Source organism: Macaca mulatta, chromosome 1 (assembly GCF_049350105.2).
Source record: "Macaca mulatta isolate MMU2019108-1 chromosome 1, T2T-MMU8v2.0, whole genome shotgun sequence".
NCBI classification, from domain to species: Eukaryota; Metazoa; Chordata; class Mammalia; order Primates; family Cercopithecidae; genus Macaca; species Macaca mulatta.
This window is the reverse complement of record NC_133406.1, coordinates 218,547,868-218,568,302: the sequence shown is the minus strand read 5'-3', so window position 1 is coordinate 218,568,302 and position 20,435 is coordinate 218,547,868. Positions and strand designations below refer to the sequence as shown.

General features: G+C 41.9%; 1 protein-coding gene across 8 annotated transcripts in view; it reads left to right on the top strand.

Moving 5' to 3' along the window:
• Window positions 1–3,605: 3,605 nt before the first annotated feature.
• The window catches only part of ZBTB40 (zinc finger and BTB domain containing 40), a 79,654-nt gene continuing 62,824 nt past the window's right edge, over window positions 3,606–20,435 (top strand). For 7 of the 8 annotated variants that reach the window (XM_077970618.1, XM_001101372.5, XM_077970609.1 and 4 more), the window contains exon 1: window positions 3,606–3,759. The gene's annotated coding sequence lies outside the window, so the exon portion shown is untranslated. Of the gene's footprint in view, window positions 3,760–4,419; window positions 4,703–20,435 lie in introns of all 8 variants that reach the window. The other variant, XM_077970592.1, reaches the window with a different exon arrangement.

Genomic DNA, 20,435 nt, shown 5'->3' with positions numbered 1-20,435 from the left:
CAATGTCCAGCACATAGTGCTTATTGCATGAAGCTGTCATTATTATCGTGATTATCTCCCTATCAACCCATGTAAATATGCCCAGAGTTGGGAGAAATTCTCATCTATAATGATATGTTGCTGCTCAGTGGTAGGATTTACAGCGATTCTGTTTTACTCTTTCTTTTGTGTTTTTCTGTAATCCTTGAATTCTTTATAATAAACACATTTATTTTGTAAAACCCAAAAGTTATTACCAGAGGTTGAAAAAAAGTGCAGACTCCGGAGTCAGACCTCCTAGGTTTAAACCCTAACTCTACTATTTAGTAGCTGTGTTTCTTTGAGCAAATTATTTACCCCCTGAGTCTGTTTCCTCCTGTATAACATGGGGTAAAAATGTTACCTACTTCATTAGGTGGTTACAAGAATTAAGTGAGATAATTTAATTAAAGGGCTTGGCATGGTACTTGGCAGAAAGAGTGAGATAAATGATTGCTATTATTAGCAGGAGAAGTCGTGGTGGTTGTGTTATTTCTTTTTTTCTTAAAAAAAAATTTTTTTTTTTTGAGACAGAGTTTTGCCCCGTCGTCCAGACTGAAGTGCAGTGGCGTGATTTCGGCTCACTGCAACCCCCGCCTCTTGAGTTCAAGCAATTCTCTTGCCTCAGCCTCCTGAGTAGCTGGGGTTAGAAGCCCGCACCACCATGCCCAACTAATTTTTTTTTTGTATTTTTAGTAGAGATGGGGTTTCACCATGTTGGCCAGGCTGGTCTTGAACTCCTGACCTCAAGATCCACCCACCTTGGCCTCCCAAAGTGCTGGGATTACAGGTGTGAGCCACCACGCCCGGCCGGTTGTTATTTCTTACTACAGCCAGGAACATGTTTTGTTGACTTCAGTGTTCTTGGCATATAGTAGTCACTCTGGAAATAACTGGCAGTTTAGTAGAGGCACCTTGGGCATCTTACACAGGGTGGTGGCATGGGAACACTCTTTTCCAAAGTAGAAAAGAGTTGAAAAGTTCTCAACCCTCCCCGTCAAAGTCAAGGTTTGGGTCCTTCCGGTGATTGGGAAGCAGAAGTTATTTCTCCGCAGCTGTCGAAGCTCTGTGAGGAGAGGAGGCCCTTAGAAGGTCTAGAAGGTCTAGCCATTGTCTTCTTATTCTTCCACACCATGACCAGCCAGAAGCCAGAGCCATTGCTCTCCATGACCCTATGTCATTCTTCACGAACTGTAGGCAAGTCAGCCCCATGAGAATTTCTGTTAAAGCAAAACCTTAAGTAAATGGTGATGGGGAAACTGCAGTCATTGATCCATTGACTGTGAGTATGTGTGTGGGGTGTGTTGGGAGATGTCTAAAACAATCCCCCGAGGGAAAGATTCCTTTCCATATTTTCTAAATATTTTATAATAAACATATATTCATTTTTTAAAATAAAAAAAATTATAGAAAGCCTCTTTTTTGTCACTGCTGTCCCAATAATTGAGTACACTTGGTGACCACTTTTCCTTTGCTCTCTCTGTTTAGTCCCTATAGTATTTGAAGTCTTGTTAAGTGGAACAGGAGGGACAGATGGTGCCTGAAAACTTATTCCTATTGAGACTCCTGAGCTTCAGGGCATCTGCATTCACATACAGCACACTGGCAATGATACTGTTTTTTAAAATCCATTAATTTGATAAATACTTCTCTTTTTTTTTGAGACGAAGTCTTGCTCTTGTTGCCCAGGCTGGAGTACAGTGGCGTGATCTCAGCTCACTCCAACCTCTGCCTCCCGGGTTCAAGCGATTCTCCTGCCTCAGTATCCTGAGTAACTGGGATTACAGGCACCTGCCACCATGCCCAGGTAATTTTTCTATTTTCAGTAGAAACGGGGTTTTGCCATGTTGACCAGGCTGGTCTTGAACTCCTGACCTCAGGTGATCCGCCCAACTCGGCCTCCCAAAATGTTGGGATTACGGGCATGAGCCACTGGGCCCACGACTCACGCCTGTAATCCCATTAACTCGATAAATATTTCTGGAGTACCTACTATATGCCAAGCACCCTTCTAGGTGTTTGTTTGCTAAATCTAGCAATCCTATGTTCCCACTAAAAGAGAATGTGAGGCTGGTGGAAATGAGGGCTTAGGAGACACAACAGCCATAGGCATGGTTCCAGTGACTACAAAAGTGACTGAATATCAGCTACAGTAAATCTGACCCTGAATGTAACAGTGACATGAGTATAATAGTGAAAGTGACTAATTGGGCACAAGGGTATGAGGACAACTGTGTACCCTGAAGGGGCCTGTTAAATACTGGCTTGACTGTGTGGCAGAGAAAGTGGCTGCATGACAATGACAGTGAAAACAACAGAAAGGGCAATAGCTGGGCAAACAGAGTGCTATTTTGAACAGAACCGTTTGAAGTTTATGGTCATTGACAGTAGCTGCATGTCAGACAGTGACAGTAAATATGATCGACCGGGAGACAGCAACTATGCAAGTGACAGTTCTGCCCAGTAGATTGAATTTGTGATGTAAAACGGTGATGGGGTGAGTCAGTCTGCCAGAGACAGCTCTCGGAACGACTGAATATTGACATTGCGAATGGAACAGCTATAACCACAGAGGAAGCTAGACATTGCACTAAGACGGCTGGATTTGGGTGCGTAACTGGCAGGGATAGAAAAAGTGGCTGCATGTCAGTGACAGGGTGACTGTGTTCAGTGGGCCAGCGCGGAGGTGACTCAGTATGATACTGCTGGATCTGATTTAAATGTTTGTGTAAGGAAGGTGGCAAGGGGACGCTTCAACGAGGAACGCATAGTGTGTGAGAAGGAAAATGAGCAAAAGAAAAGCTAGGGCTAAATCCCTTAAGCCCCTAAATCCCAAAATTGGGAGGTGCGAGAGGCAGGATCAAGATGCCTCCAGGACACCTTCAGCCCACCGCACCCCACCGGCGCCAAGCCTCTCCCACAAAGAGTGGGACACTGGGGACGCGGCTCAGGTTGCCTCTCCATCTCGCACGTGAATGTGTTGTTTTGGAAAAACGAAGCCTTTTGTGTTCACTTCCTTGCCATCCTTTGAAACAAAATCCTAACCCTAGAGCTGCCCAAGCGAGAGACTGCGGAGCTCCATTACAACTTTCCCTAGGGCCGGGCATGGTGGCTCACGCCTGTAATCCCAGCACTTTGGGAGGCCGAGGCAGTCGGATCATCTGAGCTCAGGAGTTCGAGACCAGCCTAGCCAACATGGTGACATCCGATCTCTACTAAAATAGCAGAGAAAAAAAATTAGCCGGGCGTGGTGGCGCGCGCCTGTAATCCCAGCTACTGGGGAGGCTAAGGCAGGAGAATCGCTTGAACCTGGGAGGCGGAGGATGCAGTGAGGCGAGATCGCGCCACTACACTCGCCTGGGAAACAAGAACGAAACTCCCGTCTCAAAAAAAAGAAGAAAAAAACTTTCCTTAGGAAGTGTGGGGAGGGAAAGAGGGCGTGGCCAAGATTAGAGGTCAGAGAACCGGCCTAGCAACCGGCCGGCCCCGCGGTCCTAGCATTGGTGGAGAGCGAGCGCGTGACGCATACCCCGCCCCCAGCACGTGACCGCGGCGCGCGGGGCAGGTCGGGCTGCCCCCTCCCCTCTGATACCCATTGCGCGCCGGCCTCAAGATGGCCGCCTTCTGGCGTCTCCGGCGCTGTTGAATGGCGAAAGCTTTATTGTTCCCTTCGGGCAGGAGTGTTCGTGTCCTCTATGGCGCTGTCAATAAAGAACGGCAGTTTGAATCGGTGCTGAACAGGTAACCATAGAAACGGGGCTGGGACTCCGCGTGGAGACCCTTTTTGCAGCGGAGGCCCGGTTGCGCCCTAAGTGAGGGGTGTACACAGACCCTTCCGCGTGGCGAACCCGCGGGACTCTGCCGAGTCACAGCCGCCTCACCGCCGCCTCACCTACACCCCGGACGTGCCCCCGCCAGGGGCGGCCTGCATCCCTAGCGCAGGGTCTGCTGTAGAATGCAGAGGAGAGAGACTGCGAGGACCCACTCAGGGCGCCAGGCCGGGCCTGACACCGCCTGGGGCCTGTTGTCGCCCCGCACCTCCCTCTCGGCACGTCCGGAGGCCTCTTGTCGCTGTCTCACTCCCCCTCCCTTCAGGTCCCTTCACCGGGCGTCAGCAGACTACGGCCTTGGGCCTAATCCATCCCCCTCTTCTCTCTTCCCCTCTCGGTCTTTGTTTACATTTTCAAATGGTTGAGGGGAAGAATATTTCATGTAATTTGAGAAAGTTCTGTGAAATCAAGTCCATAAATGAAGTTTTATTGGAACACGGCCATGTTCATCGCTGATGTATTGTCTATGGCTGCTTTCCTGCCAAGAGGGCAGAGTTGAGTAGTTGCGCAGCCGTTGCTTGGCTTTAATCGGCTGGCTCACAAAGCCAAAGCTCTTTCTGGTCCCTTACAGCAAACGTCTGCTGACGCCTGCCCTAAACACAAGTAGATTGGATCAGTGTTGTCATCCAGCTATTCCTCTCGTCCCTTCTCCTGGAGGGGGAAACGAGTTAAAACTTCGAGATGCACCGAGAGCGCTTTAGTTGACAAACACTCTGGCTTCCCTTCTGGTCTTACTATTCAGAGTTTCTCCTGCTTTGAATAGCAGTGATACCATGCAGCTAGTGCTACAATGAACCAGGTGCTTTATTTATATTCATACAAGTGTTGTTGTACTTTATGACCACGCTTTATAAGTAAGTATGGTATTTCCATTTTACAAAAGAGGAAGAAGTTGGTTCTGAGTGGTTAAGATATTTATAGGTGTACTAGGTTATAGGGCTGCGAAACTGAGCCCGTCCCTGGGAGCCCCCTGCCTGATGGCGTTGGTCAAACTGTTTGGATTTTATTCTTTCATGTCTTTTCTACCTGGAATTGTTGGCTCTTCCCTGGAATTGTACCCAGATCTTTGTATGGTTAATGGAGATTTAATTACAATCTCAAAGTGCAATTTTTTTTTTTTTACTTAGCTAAAGCATCAAACTTCTGCCCCTCCTTTCTAATATAAACACTTTTCTTCTATGTCAGTAGTCCCCAAACTTGGCTATTCATCAGCGATTTAACAAACAGTTTCAGAACACCGCGTGCATGTACGCATGCATTCATTAATCAGTTAGTGTTTGTTGAAGACTTACTGTGTACCAGAGACGTTTCAAATTCCTGGAAATACAGTGGTGAACAAGACAAACACGATTTCTGCGCTTCCATGGAATTTAAATTCTGTATGGGGCTTGGACAAGTGGTATACAAGTAGACAAATATAATTTCGAATACAGCTGTAATAGCATCATCATAGTAAAATTAGTAGTTGCTATTTATTGAGTGATTATTTTGTGCCAGGTACCGTGCTAAGTGCTTTATTTATATGGACTATCATTTAATCCTCACACCAATACTATGACATAAGTAGTATTAGTATTACCATTTTACACATAGAGGAAACAAACTCACGGAGAAGAAATGTTCGAGGTTACATAGCTAATGCATTCAGCTGGGAGCTGAAGCTAATCTGATCACACTCGCCACCCTGTATTGTTTCATCTGTTTTTTGTCTTTCCTACTAGTTTAGGAGGTCATTGTTTCATCTGTTTTTTGTCTTTCCTACTAGTTTAGGAGGTCCTTAAGGGCGGGGACCACACCTTACCTGTTGTATCCTCAGCTGCTAGCCAGTACCTATAACCTGGTGTTTGCAGGTAAATACTAAGTAAACAAATCCAAGTCATTCATTGAACAAGTTTTTCTTTTCTTTTCTTTTCTTTGTTTTTTTGAGATGGAGTCTCACTCTGTTGCCCAGGCTGGAGTGCAGTGGTGCAATCTCGGCTCACTGCAACCTCTGCCTCCCAGGTTCAAGTGATTCTCCTGCCTCAACATCCTGAATAGCTGGGACTACAGGCATATGCCACCATGCCCAGCTAATTTTTTTGTATTTTTAGTAGAGATGGGGTTTCACCATGTTGGTCAGGCTGGTCTTGAACTCTTGACCTCAAATGATCTGCCCGCCTTGGCCTCCCAAAGTGCTGGGATTATAGGCGTGAGCCACCGCGCCCAACCTCAAACAAATATTTTAGTGTCTCCGTGTACCAAGCACCACTGTCTAGGTCCTATGATTACCAGAGTGAGCAAGATGGACCTGGGGCTCTGTTCTGGAAGCTAAAGCCTAGTATCAAGACAGTAAAGAAATAACAAAGTTATTCCAAATTGTGGCAACGCTCTAAAGGAAATAAAACAGCACCGAGAGAGAGACACTAACCTGGGAGACTCACTTTTTATCTGGGTGATCAGGGAAAACCTGTCTTAAGAAAGGTAGTTTAAGTTGAAACTTGTTGAGTGACAAGGAACTAGGCTAGCAATAAGGGGAAAGGGAGAGACGAAGCTGGGAGGAAGAACTTTTCAGCAGGTTAGGAGACTAAGGTGGGTAACAACTTGAGATGTTGGAGAACTCAAAGGGAGTCACTGTGCTGTGGTTCACTCCTGTGCTCAGTCCCTGGCCCTGAACCAGCTACTACTGAGAGAACTGCATGCCCAAGGGCAAGTTACAGATTAGTTATCTCATCTGGAAAATGTGAATGATGGTGCCTCCTCAAAGGGTTGTGCAGATTAAATAAGAGAAACTGTATTCATAGCTATGGTATTTTCTTTTTATTGTTGTTACACATATTGCTGAATAACCAAATTTAGCTCCAAATGGAAACTTTATAAAGTGCTAACTAATAACAAAAGTCCAGAAATACATTACAGACAAAATTAAGAATGGGGGATCCAATTAAAAATAGAAGCCCACTACTTTTTATCTCCGGAAAGAGGGGAGCAGATCTTGTTTTTCTTAGTGTTTCTGCTTGGAGAAGAACTTCTCCAAATGGCATCTAATTTTTTTAAAGCCAAATTGTACAGCTGTCTATGCAGAACACTTTTCAGCATTTTAGTGTTTTAAGTTGGAAACTACTTGTGTTCCTCCATCAAAGGTGTATTTATTCTCTTAAGGCATTCTAAACAAATGTTAGACTTCTTTTAGTTGGTGGCAATTTAAAAATTTGTTTGCAAATGATTTCAAGTTTCCTCCAAAAGTTTTCAAAATAATGTCACGTACCCTAAAACAGTATGGAATGCTTTGAAGCAAATGGTAGGCTTTTTGAGTAAGTAAAGAATAGGATAATGTTTGGGTTCATAAACATAAGAAATTAGAAGCAATAATAAATCAAGGGAACTGTGTAAGAAGAACAGCATGGCAAGTGTCACTCTAAACTCTCCCCGGTAACCATATTGCACATGTCATCGGAAGACACAATCCAACCCTGCAAACGTAGCAAAGAACTGGACAGAGAGTGGCATGTTAGTGCAATGTTAAACAACACGCCTGAATTAAATTGCTGTTTTAGGTTTGGGTGGGACCTTTGCATCTAAAGTATTACAGTTTTACTCTGTGATTTGCATCTGTTGGGTTCCAATAAAGAGCAGGTGCTAAAGCTAGCTTTGAAGGATAATATGAAACTGCAAGAAGAGCCAGGGCATACCAATTTGTTTTTCAATCTATTTTATTTCAGTTCAAAGCATCATTGCAGACAGGCAGTCTAGGAAAACGAGCCACACTTTGGCAATACTCACCTGCTTTTGGAGATTGAGGAAGACTGAGTGTAACGCAAGTGTGGCTTGTTTTCTTGGACTATCTGTCCGCAATGATGCTTTGAACTGAAATAAAATAGATTGAAAAACAAATTGGTATGCCCTGTTGCCTCATACTGAGTATTTACATTACCCTTCTTGAGTACTGGCTGAACCAGCACCCTGGGGGAAGGCAGTGACCCCTCAGCCTCTTTCAACTCTTCAGCAGAGTGAGCTCTTTGATTTTCACAAGGAAATTAAATTGGGATATGTGGTTTTCTGGATCTCCAATAGTCTGCCTTCCAAAGCCATCATCTGGATAATGTGGAGAAAACAAGCTACTAACCGCATAGAGGAAATAATTAAATACTAAGGGCGTTGAAATTCAGAGATGAGATTGTCACTTTCTGTAAGTCTTGCAGAGAGTGCAGTATTTCATTTGCAGAGAGCATACAGTTTTGAGACTCTGGCAGCCCTCGAGAGAGAAGGATAAGGAAAGAAAGCCAGCTTTCCTTACATTTCCCTAATGTTGTTATTTAACTCCAAATCCTCAAAATTATGATGCCACGTATTTCATTTCCTCACATAAATGTATTATACTGATCCATGTAAGTCAGAGATTGTTAATTTCAGGGTAAATGGTTGAATTTCAAGAGACCCATGAATCCTTTGAAGTTGCCTGCAAATTTGTGTGAATGTCATTTTTTTCTGGGGAGAGAGCCAGTTACTTTAATCTGATCTCAGAAAGGCTCTTGACCCTTTAAAAGGTACAGAGCCGTTTAAATCACATGTTAACACCATCTAACTGAAGGCATGATGAGAATCTCCCCTGAAACCAGGTGCTGTTTCACTGCTCTGTAACCTCAACCTCAGAGTTTAAGTCTTATCAGTCTTTGTTTTCTGTCTAAAGTGGTCAAGCATAGTTGAATGTTTGTGTAATATAAGTATCTACCCAATGAACTGCTTCATAAATGCCTTAGAGATGGTTGTTAATTTACATGAGACTGGTGAGATGTGGACCTATTGTCTAGGCAACCTCGTTAGCAGATATCATAACATTTCTACTGAGAGAGGAAAGGAAGAGGTAGTGGAATTCCACTATTTTGTTTATAGGCATCGGCTTGTTACAGATGGAGTCAGTTCCTCAGACTCAGGAAAGTTGGGTTAAAAGGGAAAGAAGGCTGGGCACAGTGGCTCACACCTGTAGTCCCAGCACTTTGGGAGGCTGAGGCAGGAGGATCACTTATGCGAGCCCAGGAGTTGAGGCTGCAGTGAGCTATGAACAGACCACTGCATTCCAGTTGAGACCTCTTTTTTTTTTTTTTTTTTAAAGGAAAGAAGAAGAGAGGAGGGGATAGACTTGAAGAAGCAGAGGAGTAAAGAAAGATAGGCTGTTTCCCTGCATTTGTCCAGAAGAGTCCCCTCCCTTTATATCTGTGAAAAGGAAGAGCTTCTATATTGAGACAAAACCTATCTGAGAACTTAAATAATACTCGGACCTTTGAAAAAGTCAATTCATAAATGTAATTTCTGGTTGTATTAGTACCCAAAGGGAAACAAAAACAAGGAAATATCTTTACCTTAGGTTATTCTGTAAAACTGGTACCTCAATAGAAAACTCTTACAGGCCAGAGTTTGGCTCATATAGTGTTTAAAAAGTAGTTGCTTCCATTTAAACATTAGAGATTGTCTGTCTGTCTGAGCCCTGGAGGCGTTTGCGTGAGTGACCTCTGCTGCAGGTACTAGCGTGGCTCTGGAGCAGGACCAAACAGTAGAGGATGCTTTATGAAAGAAAGGGGCCAGGAAGGATGAGGAAATTAGAAACAAAGGATTATAACTGTAAATAATAGCTTTTGAGGCTCCAAATATTGATATCTGTTGGTTAATATTCGTTAGCTAGTGTTAGCTATAGTGGGGTTATTTTTAGTGTTAAAACAAAGGTGAACAATAGGTGATTCTATGTCTTATTTTGAGAAAATACTGTAAGAGGTAATCTAACCTGCTAATTTCATCCTATTTCTCAGCTTTCTAGGACTGGGGCCTGACCACTGAGTCTTCCTGAGTTTTCCTTTTTGACTCCTTTTGCTCCTTGTCCCCATTAGCTCCAGAAGATGGTTTCCAGGGCATTGGCAGCAGTGAGTTTGCCATCTTTCTTCCACCTGGTACTTCTCCCTGGCTCTTAAGCTCAGTGGATGGCACCACAGAGTTGCCAAAGGCAGAAACCTGGGAATGGTGCCATGATCTTCTCTTTCAGCACATATTTAGTTAGGCTACAAGACTGTTGATTTCTTCTATCCTTTCTCTTCCTTTGGTTAAAGCTGCTGTAATCTCTTGTCCTGGATTATGAAACAGCCTTCTAGTTGGTCAGCGGCTTTCAGCTTCCCTCCTCTCCAATCTATTTGGTACACTGTTACCAGTGGTCTTTGTAAAGCACAGATCAGAATATGTGATTCCCTTGCTTTAAAACTCTTGGATGGCCTGCCTGCCCTTAGGATGGTCCAGCAAGTGCTACCCTCCAACTCTGGCTGTGCCTGTATCTCAAGCCTCATCTCTGAGCAGCCCCTCCTCCCACAACTCACCTTGTATTGAGCACAAGTTGAAATCTCTCAGCGGCCACAGGACTTTATCCTTTCTGGGGCCAGTGGGTCACATTCCAAGGCTTCAAGGCTGCTTCTTCTCCCTGGATTTCCCCGGTGGTGGCATCAACCAGGCCAGTAGCAGTGCCATTATCTACATTGACCTTTATATTACTGAATGCTGTTTGGGTTTTCTGTTACTCCTTTTGTCCTTAGAATATATGCTATTTGAGGTGTGCAGTCAGATACTGTCTTAAAGTCACTTGATGTAATTATCTTCTGTGTAGTTGTATCACCAACTTCATAAACAGGCTCTTTTTCTTGAATACTTTTTAAAAAATTAATTTATTTTGAGACTGGGTTAGGAAAATGGCTAATTTTTATATTTTTTGGTAGAGATGGGGTTTCATCATGTTGCCCAGGCTGGTCTTGAACTCCTGGCCTTAAGCAATCCACCTGCCTCGGCCCCCCACAGTGCTGGGATTACAAGTGTGAGCCACTGCGCCAGGCCGTCATTTTGTTTTAAACTTTAAGGATTGCTATTAAAAATTAAGTTCCTTTTTACCAAGAAGTTTTTATTTCATACCTAAGCCCTTCTTCTCTGTTTCTCCTGTCTTGCTAACAAAGTAGGCTGTTAAAGTTTTGGGGTTTTGCCAATCTGCCAGGTAAGAAATAATATTTCAGTGTAGCTTAAATTTGTTTTTTCTTTTTATGAGATAAAGGATATATCATGTCTGGGATACAAATTACAAATATATTTTTCCAGTTGTCAAATGCTTGACTTTGTATATATTGTTTTATTGCTATCCAAGTTTTACATCTTTATATAGTCGTATTTATCAGTCTTACCATGTATTGCTTTGGATTTGCAGTCATAGTTAGGAAATTTGCCCCACTCTCAATTTATGGAGAATCCAGTTGTATTTTCTTCTGGTACATGTATAGCTTATGGTTTCACTTTTCGAAAAACATTTAAGACTCTATTTTCTTCTAGTACATGTATGGCTTATGGTTCCACTTTTTAAAAAACATTTAAGAGTCTGATCCATTTGAAATTTATCTGAGTATTTGGTTTGAGGAAGGATCTGATTTTATCTTTATCTCAATGGCCAGTGAGTTGTCTCAACAGTACTTATTAAAAACTTTTTTCTTCACTGATTTGAGATGCTGTCTTTATTGAATACTAAACCTTTGTATGCATTTAGATTTCTTACTGGATTTTCAGTTTTGTTCCATTGGTTTGATTGCCAATTCATATGCTGTTACAAAATCATCTTAATGTTAAAGGCTTTGTCATTTAACATCTGGAAGGGCCAGTTTTTTTCATATTGCTCTTTTTCAGGGTTTTCCTGGTTGTTTTTGCTTGTTTATTCTGGCATATGAACTTAATAATCAATTTGGTTTCAAGAGGAGATGACTTGATGGTATTTTTATTAGGATTGTGTTACATTTTATAAATGAGCTTAGGGATAACTAACATCTTTACAATATTGACTCTTCAATCCAAGATCATGGTCTGTCTTTTCATTTGCTCAAAGCTACTTTGGTGAGTTTTCAGGAGTGTTACATGTTTTTCCTTACAAAAAATCTGTATGCTTCTTTCAGTTTATTAGACCTTAACATTAAAAAATAATAATTCTGTTTAGAATCCCTCCAGAAGATCCCAGAGAAGTTTTACACACCCACATATTCTAAACATTTTGCATGTGACTTCAGATGGTTCCTAGATACCTCCCCCCTTAAAGCTCATCCTATTATATTGTTCCCTAAATCCCCTTCTTTTGTCTGCCTTCATCTCTTTCTCACTCTCACCTCTTGGCACTGTGTCCTGCCTACAGTTCAGTCAGAACATATTTGCTGAATGGACAAATAAAGTAGTGAGGGGAGAATGAAGGTGGGTGAAAGAGTGAGAGCCTGTCAGACTCTATTTGGAAAGGTCGTCCTTGTTGTATTTCTAAGTCTGCAGTCTGATTCACTGGGTCATAGTACTTGATTTTCCTCTTTCCTCCATTCTAAAAAATTTTTTAAAGTTCTTGTGAACTTTTTAAATTTTCATAATATTAAAATATAGTAACTCATATCTTAACATTATATAACATTTCACATCATGTTGATAATAGTTACCATTTATTGAACACATTCAAAATGCCTGGCAGTGTACTAGGTATTTTACAGTATTGTTTCATGTAACCCTCACAACAACTAAGCAATAGGTATTATTACTGCCTTTTCTAAAAATTATTAAGAAAATTTGCAAATATAAAAGTGAGAGTAGCATTATGAGCTCCCATATACATGTTAACTTCATTTTACACTTGAGAAAACAGGTTTTGAAAGGTTAAGTAACTCAAGTTTACAAAGCTAAAGTCAGATTCAGACCCCAACTCTTTATAGCTCCTTATTAAAAATTGTTTTTCAAATTTTAGGCTCTAACTGACCAGGGAAGAGCAGAAGCAAAGGAGAGAGTCAAGAGCCACTCTTCAAACTAGTTTAGTATTGTAGACGACTCTAATAGTAGTCTTCCCATCTAAAAATTCACACTCAGATACTTCCCTCTCTACTGACTGCAGACAGTAAGCCCTCCCATCTTTCCCCCTTTACTGCTTCTCATGTGCTCTGCTCACTCTGTCTTCTATTTCTCTAGTTGTATTACTACACTCTGATATTGGTGGGTTTTTCAAAGGCTTGCCACTGTTTTGAATACTTACCTCCTAGTATGATGTCATGAACATAGTGGGAACCAATACATTTAAATTAAATAACAGTGAAACTTGCTCTTATTCATTTCGCCTATAAGTTTGGCATGGTACTGTTACTTTTGAATGTTGCTCTGAAGGCCTGGCAGTCATTAAATTTGACCACCCTAGACACAAGCTGCTCATTCAGTTGGTACTCTGCTGTCACCTCTCCTCAGTTGTAGTCAGGTTAAAACCAGAGGGAGACTTGCTAAGGTCAAAGTCCAAGACAGCAGAATAATTGGCCCCTAGAGTTCTGGGTTTTTTTGTTTTTTTTTTGTTTTTTTCCTGGGCAGTAAAATGTTGAGGATGAAATTTTCATATATTCCTTTGAACATTTTTGAGCAAATACTATGGAATCCCATAGGCTCTTTCCCAACATTAACAGCAATAGAGAAGTTATCCTCTTTTGCATTTTTTTGTTAGCTCCTTAAGTTAACCCTCTTGTCATACTCCCTGGCGATGGAGGGAAATAGAGAGATGAAAATACTTCCCACTTCTTCAAAGACAAAAGAAAAAGCTTATAACACTAGGAGGAGACGAGAAAGGAGTTGATCTGTGAAATGTACACAGAGGGGTACTGAAGGCTGAGTGATCTGAGTAGTGGGATAGGACAGTGTTGCTGGAAGTTGGGGGTCTGTAGTCTCTTCAGTGCTCTGGTGCTTAACTACAAAAGTGTGAGAAAAGAAGGATTTAAGATGAAAGTGGTCTGTTCTTCCTAGCTGTGCCATAAGCTCCTTGAGAGCAGGGATTATGCTGAATTTCTTCTCTGTGTAGTGCCAAGCCTCAGTTAAGGGCATTTGGCTGAGCTCAGTGACAATCTACTGGATTGACAAGCACATTTTGTTCGCTGATAGGGCTAGGACACAGCCTTGGGGCCACACTGGGGCCACATGGACTCCCACATCCTTCGCTGCCCTGTTACCAAGGTGCACGGCCTTGAACAGAGAAATGAGACTCTTCCTGTTACCTGTGGCTTAGATATGTATTCTAATTGGAAGGCAAAGAAGATGACATTTTGGAAAAGGGAAGAAGAATGAGTTTGGGAGGTTAACAATAATAGGTAACTTGAACAAGTAGGAAGTGGCTTAGATATGTATTCTAATTGGAATGCAAAGAAGATGACATTTTGGAAAAGGGAAGAAGAATGAGTTTGGGAGGTTAACAATAATAGCTAACTTGAACAAGTAGGAAGTGGCAGTGTCTCACATACACACAATAAGTAGGCTCTATATCCCCATTATCTGTTCTTATTTAAAAACCACTACATTTACAGGGTATCCTTGTAATGCCTCTGAACAGAGAAGTTATCAAAAAAGTAGGAGAAAGAGTCTAAGGTTAAGAACGTCACCACTTTTTACATGTTAAAGTTTGGGCAGTATCACTCAGTGGTCAAAGTTTCGGCTCTAGAGTCGGACAGCGTGAGTTCACTGACTGACTCTACCACTCATGGGCTTTGTGATTTGGAGCAGGTCATTTAATCTCTCTAGGCCTCCACTTCCTTAGTCGAAAGTGGGGTTAATAATAGTAACTCTCTCACTGGCTTTGCAAAAATTATTTAAGGCCGCCAATATAAAGTGCTTGACATAATACCTGAGATATAATAAATGCTTGATAAATGTTAGCTATTATTGTTAACCTCCCAAACTCATTCTTCTTCCCTTTTCCAAAATGTCGTCTTCTTTGCATTCCACTTAGAATATATATCTAAGCCATGGGTAACAGGAAGAGTCTCATTTCTGTCATTAATGAACTGGAGGATCTTAAAACACTTTACATTTCAAGGCTGTGGTTTCCTCATCTATGAAATGTGGGAATTGGGCCAGGTGATTTCAAAGTCCTTTGCATCTTCTAATTTTTAATGAGTTTAAGGTTTTGTATGAAATCTCTGATTATAGCCCAGCACTCTTGTTATGAGAAGTCGGACTCTCCCCACTTTCCTTCTTTCCTAGCTGAGTCACATTCCAGACCAGCTGTATGAAATGAGCAATGTAGTTGTCTGTAAATTCTTTTCTTTTTAAAAAAATTATGTGACATTTGACATATATAGAAGATACATATGTAACTTGAAAGTGATGAAGCAGAATGATAAAAAGCAAATACTTGGATAGGTGTATTTTTATGCTTCCTTTTCCAAAGGTAATAACACCTAACATTTAGTAACTGTTAACAACATTACAGGAACTGTCCTTTATGTGTATTGACTCATTTACATATAGTAGCTTATTCATACAACTACCTCGTGAAATAAGCACTAATATTATTCCCATTTTACATAAGAGAAAACTGAGGCCAAGAGAGTTAAGCAACTTGACTAAAATTCAGCTGGTAAGAGGGGCAGAGCTGGGATTCATGCCCCTGGCTGTCTCTAGAGCCTGCGCTCCAAACCTTTACTATGGAGCACATAGCCGCTGGCATCACAGTGCCTGGTGTGTTATTCTTTAGTTGCCAGGGCCCCTTAATTTTTGCATTAGACGGGTATCTGTGAGCTCTGGAATTTGGTACTGTATTAATGTGTGGCCCAGATTTATTCCCTGATGAAGAAAAGTGTATTATAATCAAGTTGACGAAAATGTAGATATCATCCATGTTTTCAGGGCAGAGCAAAATGCCTATCAGTGCCAGTGACAAAACCAAGGATCTTTTTGATACCTAAAGAGGTTGGATTTGAAAGCATTGGAGTGGTAATTGCTTGTTGAGACTCTTGACTGCAGGATGGAAAAGTTGGCCTTAAATATAATGCAGTCACAATCTCTAGTCACTCATTAGATGCATGTGTCACTCAGGAGATTTTGCAGTTTGGTCTGTAAAGAGTTATCTTGAATGAACTACTGGATCAGAGCAGCATGGCCTGGAAAGACACTTAAATCTCTCAAAGCTTCCTTCTGTTATAACAGCCTTGAAAATCGCTTGTTTCTATGAATTAGTCAGAAGATAAGAGGACATAAGCAGTTTGTTATGTTGAACATTTTGATGTTTTGCCTCATTGTGTTTTGTAGAACACCTCAAAAGAAGTTTCATTAGAAATTGAGAGAATCTAGAAAAATAAATTAATTGAAAAGAATGGTTATTATAGGCACATCAGGAATCAGATGCTACCTACCGGTTTTGAGATTTGGAAAACAACCTTTCCAGTGGTCCTTAATCTTCTCCATGTCTATCGCCTTGAGAATCTGTGAGATGGTAGTGGTGGGGCAATTATCATGATCATGGCAGCTAGCAGCTAATTATTGAGTACTTACTACGTCCCTTTCCTATAGTGCCAGTGCTTTAGGTGTAACTCATTTAATCTTCCAGCAGCCCAATGAGAAAGGTACTATTACTATCCCCATTTTGTAGATGAGGAAACTGAGCTCCTAATAGGTTAGGTAATTTGCCCAGGATTACACACTTTGTAATTGAACATTGAAGATTCACACCCAGGTAGTCTGGCTCCAGCTCCGGCCTTTAACCACTAAGCTACATTGCTCATGAAAGTCGGGGCCCTTACCCCCAGAAAGTGTGTAGTTGGACAACATCACATGTGCAGTAATTTGAAGAGCTTCTGGACCCTTTTTCCCCTATCCAGTCCATTGATTTGGGTTCAAATTCTGCCCTAGACTTACGTAAATTCCTTTCAGGCAGAGATTATGTCTTATATCTGTGTTTGGTACATAGTAGGAGCTAAATAAATGTTTAATGAATGAATGGTATGTTGGAAATGACACTCGCTTTAAAGCCAGCCCCACCTGTCTGGGTTTTTATTCTTAAATTTCCTGTTATAAAATTTATACAGGTTTACTATAGAAAATTTTGTAACATAGATGAAGAAGAAAATAAGTCTCCCATAATGACAGTACCTAGGATAACCACTTTTAGCATTTTTCTCTATTTTCTATATTTTCAAATGCAAATGCGTATATGCATGCACACATATTTTTAAACCAAATTGGAATTATACATGTATTCAGTTGCATGCTGGTTGTTTTCTTTTTAGTATATTGAGAGCATTTTCCTGTGCCATTAAAAACCTTCAAGTGCCTTTTTTTCTCCCCCAAAAAATATTTATATGTAATTTACATACCATACAATTTACCATTTTAAAGTGTACAATTCAAATGTCTGTGTAACTGTCATGGGATCTTTAGGGTGTTGATTTTCTTCCTGGAAACCTCTGTTGGCCGTTGGCACCTTCGCCCAACCTCTTGTCCTGCATCCAGGTATGCAGACAAGTGAAGGATGAAGAAAACAAAGAGGAGCTTTATTTAGTGTTAGAACAGCTCAGAGGAGACCTGCGATGGGTAGTTCCCCTCTGTAGGCAGGCAGGTTGTCTGTTAAGTGTTCAGCTCTCAGTAGAGAGGAGGCCCTGGAGAGAGTAACTCCTCTCTGCGGGCTGGTCATTTGGTGGTCTCTGCAGGTCTCTGAAGTTCTCAGCAGAGAGAGTAGCTCCTCTCTGCAGCTGGTCATCCCATGTCTGCTCAGCTCTGGCTGAGTCTGGGGCTTTTATGGGCCTCAGAGGGGAGGAAGTGTGGTATGTGCCAATTGGCCCATGGGTGGCCATGGGCAGACCTGGGAAAAGCACCAGTTCCCACTCTGGTCAGTGGAATTGGCAACCAGGTCCCCAGCCTTCCGGCCCCTCCCTGGCCTGAAGAAGGGACGTTACTGGGACCTGCCCTCTTCTACCTGGGACTCTGTCTGCCTACTGCTGTTCCTGGTGCTCGGGCTCTGCCTAACTTTGCTCCCAGATTGAGATTGGAGTGGGTGCTGATAGCAGGGAGAAACCAAACAGTGGGGAGAGGTGCTTCTGAGCCTGTGAGGGTGGGGCCTTCCCAGACCCCCAGGAATGTGGGGATGCCTGAGTCTGCAGCCATGGTTTGGGGGGTTGCAGCTGCCCCATGTGGGGCGGGGCTCCTGCCTGCTCCTGGTCCCCCGAGAGCACAAGGAGGCTCAGATCTGCAGCCACAACTTGGATGGCACTCTTGCCTGCTCCGTGGAGCATGTAGCCCTAGCCAGGCCCTCTTTGCTTCAGCTGGGATGATGGCAGGCCGACTGGATTGGCTGCCACCATCATAACCATCACCACTTTCCAATTCCAGGATGTTTTTTATCATTCTGAAACCCCCTCTGTACCTGTTAGTAGTCACTCCCCATTTACTCTTCCCCAAAGGGTCTGGTAACCACTAATCCATTTTCTGTCTCTATGGATTTGCTTATTCTGGACATTTCATATGAATGGAATCATATACAGCAATATGTGGTCTTTTATGTCTGGCTAAACTGGCTTTTACTTAGCATAACGTTTTCAAGATTCATCCATGTTGTAGCATGTATCAGTACCTCCTTTTTATGGATGAATAATGTTCCATTGTTTACATATACAATATTTTGTCCATTCATAAGTTGATGGACATTTAGGTTGTTTGCATTTTTTGGCCGTTAGGCTTAATGCTCCAATGAATGTTAATGTACAAGTTTTTGAGTGGATCCATGTTTTGATTTCTCCCAGACGTATACAAGGAGTGGAACTGCTGGGTCATATGGTGTCTCTGTGCTTAGCTCTTTGAGAAACTGCCAGATTGTTTTCCACAGGGTCGGTACCATCTTACGTTCCCACCAGCAATTCCGTGAGGGTTCCAGTTTCTCCATATCCTCAGCAACACTTGTATTTTCTGTTTTCTGTTTTATTTTATTATACCCATCCTAGTGTTGTTACCTGAAGTGGTATCTCACTACAGCTTTGATCTGCATTTACTAATGACGGATGATGAACATCTGTTCATGTACTTATTGGCCATTTTGCCTGTCTTTGGAGAGATGTCTATTCAAATCCTTTGCCCGTTTTAAAATTGGCTTATTTGTCCTTTTATTGTTGAGTTGTAAGAGTTCTGGATACTAGATTCTGATATGCCATATGTATTCTGAATACTAGACCTTTATCAGATATGTGATTTGGAAGTACTTGTTCCCATTCTGTGCATTGTCCCTTTACTTTCATGATCATGTCCTTTGATAAACAGACATTTAAAAATGTGATGAAATTTGATTTATTTATTTATTGGGAGGATTACATGTTCTTTTAGTGTCATATAGAGAGCCCCTTTTATGGCTGCATAATATTCCATACTATGGCTGTATGCCATATTTACTTTAAAACCTCATATATTTAAGTTTGTCTCCAGGTTTTTTGTTTTTTTTTTTTTTAAACCATTAATACTATTGCTGTGAATATAGTGTACATAAATATTTCATTGGATCTCTAATTAATTATTTCTGATAGATTCCTAGAAGTGATTCTAAAAGGCATAAACATTAACATTTTTTTCCTGCTACTATCATAGATTTCTTATTCCTTTTTTATCTGGAATTATACAACTGGTATATAAAGTAACTCTGGTAAAACATTCAAACAGTGCAAGTAAAGTATACCTTTCCCACCCTGCAAATTCTCATGTCTCTAAGGACATTTTTATAGCTTTAGGTGAGCAGATTACTCCCAGATTATTTACCAGCCTTGTTTCCTAAAAAGTTTTACCAGTTTATACTTCCATCAGCATTGTGTGGGTACCTAGCTCACTGCTCCCTCTCCTGTGTTATTAGTGTAAGTAGTTTTGTTTTTGTTTTTTTGAGACAGAGTCTTGCTCTGTTACCAGGCTGGAGTGCAGTGGCGTGATCTCTGCTCACTGCAATCTCTGCCTCCCTGGTTCAAGCAATTCTCCCACCTCAGTCTCCCGAGTAGCTGGGATCACAGGTGGGCACCACTACGCCTGGCTAATTTTTGTATTTTTAGTAGAGACGGGGTTTCACCATGTTGGCCAAGCTGGTCTTGAACTCTTGACCTCAAGTGATCCTCCCACCTCCGCCTCCCAAAGTGCTAGGATTACATATGTGAGCCACTGTGTCAGGCCTGTTTCCCTCCCTCACCCCCCGCCAATAATAGCAGACTGGGCACAGTAGCTTATGCCTGTAATCCCAGCACCTTGGGAGGTTCAAGCACACTTGAACCCAGGAGTTCGAGAGCAGCCTAGGCAACATAGGGAGACCCTGTCTACAAATCAAAAACTTAGTCAGGTGTAGTGGCCCATGCCTGTAGTCCTAGCTACCTAGGAGGCTGATGTGGGACGATTGCTTCAGCCCAGGTGGTCAAGGCTACAGTGAGCCAAGATCTCACCACTGTACTTCAGCCTGAGTGACAGGGCAAGACGCCACCTCAAAAAAAAAAAAAAAAAAAAAAAAGAAAGAAAAGAAGCTAATACTTACTGAGCATTTACTGTTGATAGTCACTTTGCTAAAGCAATTCAAGTGCATTCTCTCATTTCATCTTCACACCAAAACTATTAAAGATGTTAAGGCTCACAATGATTAAAGTGATATGCCCAAGGTCACCGAGTAAGTGTTCAAGTTAGTCTGCCAAATCCGAGTCCATGGTCTAAAACGCTATTTCGCAGTTAAATACTATCACTGAAAAACTTTTCTGATTCCATGTTTTAATATGTGTTTCTTTAATTATTCACCAGGCTGAATTTTTTAATCAGTTTATTGAC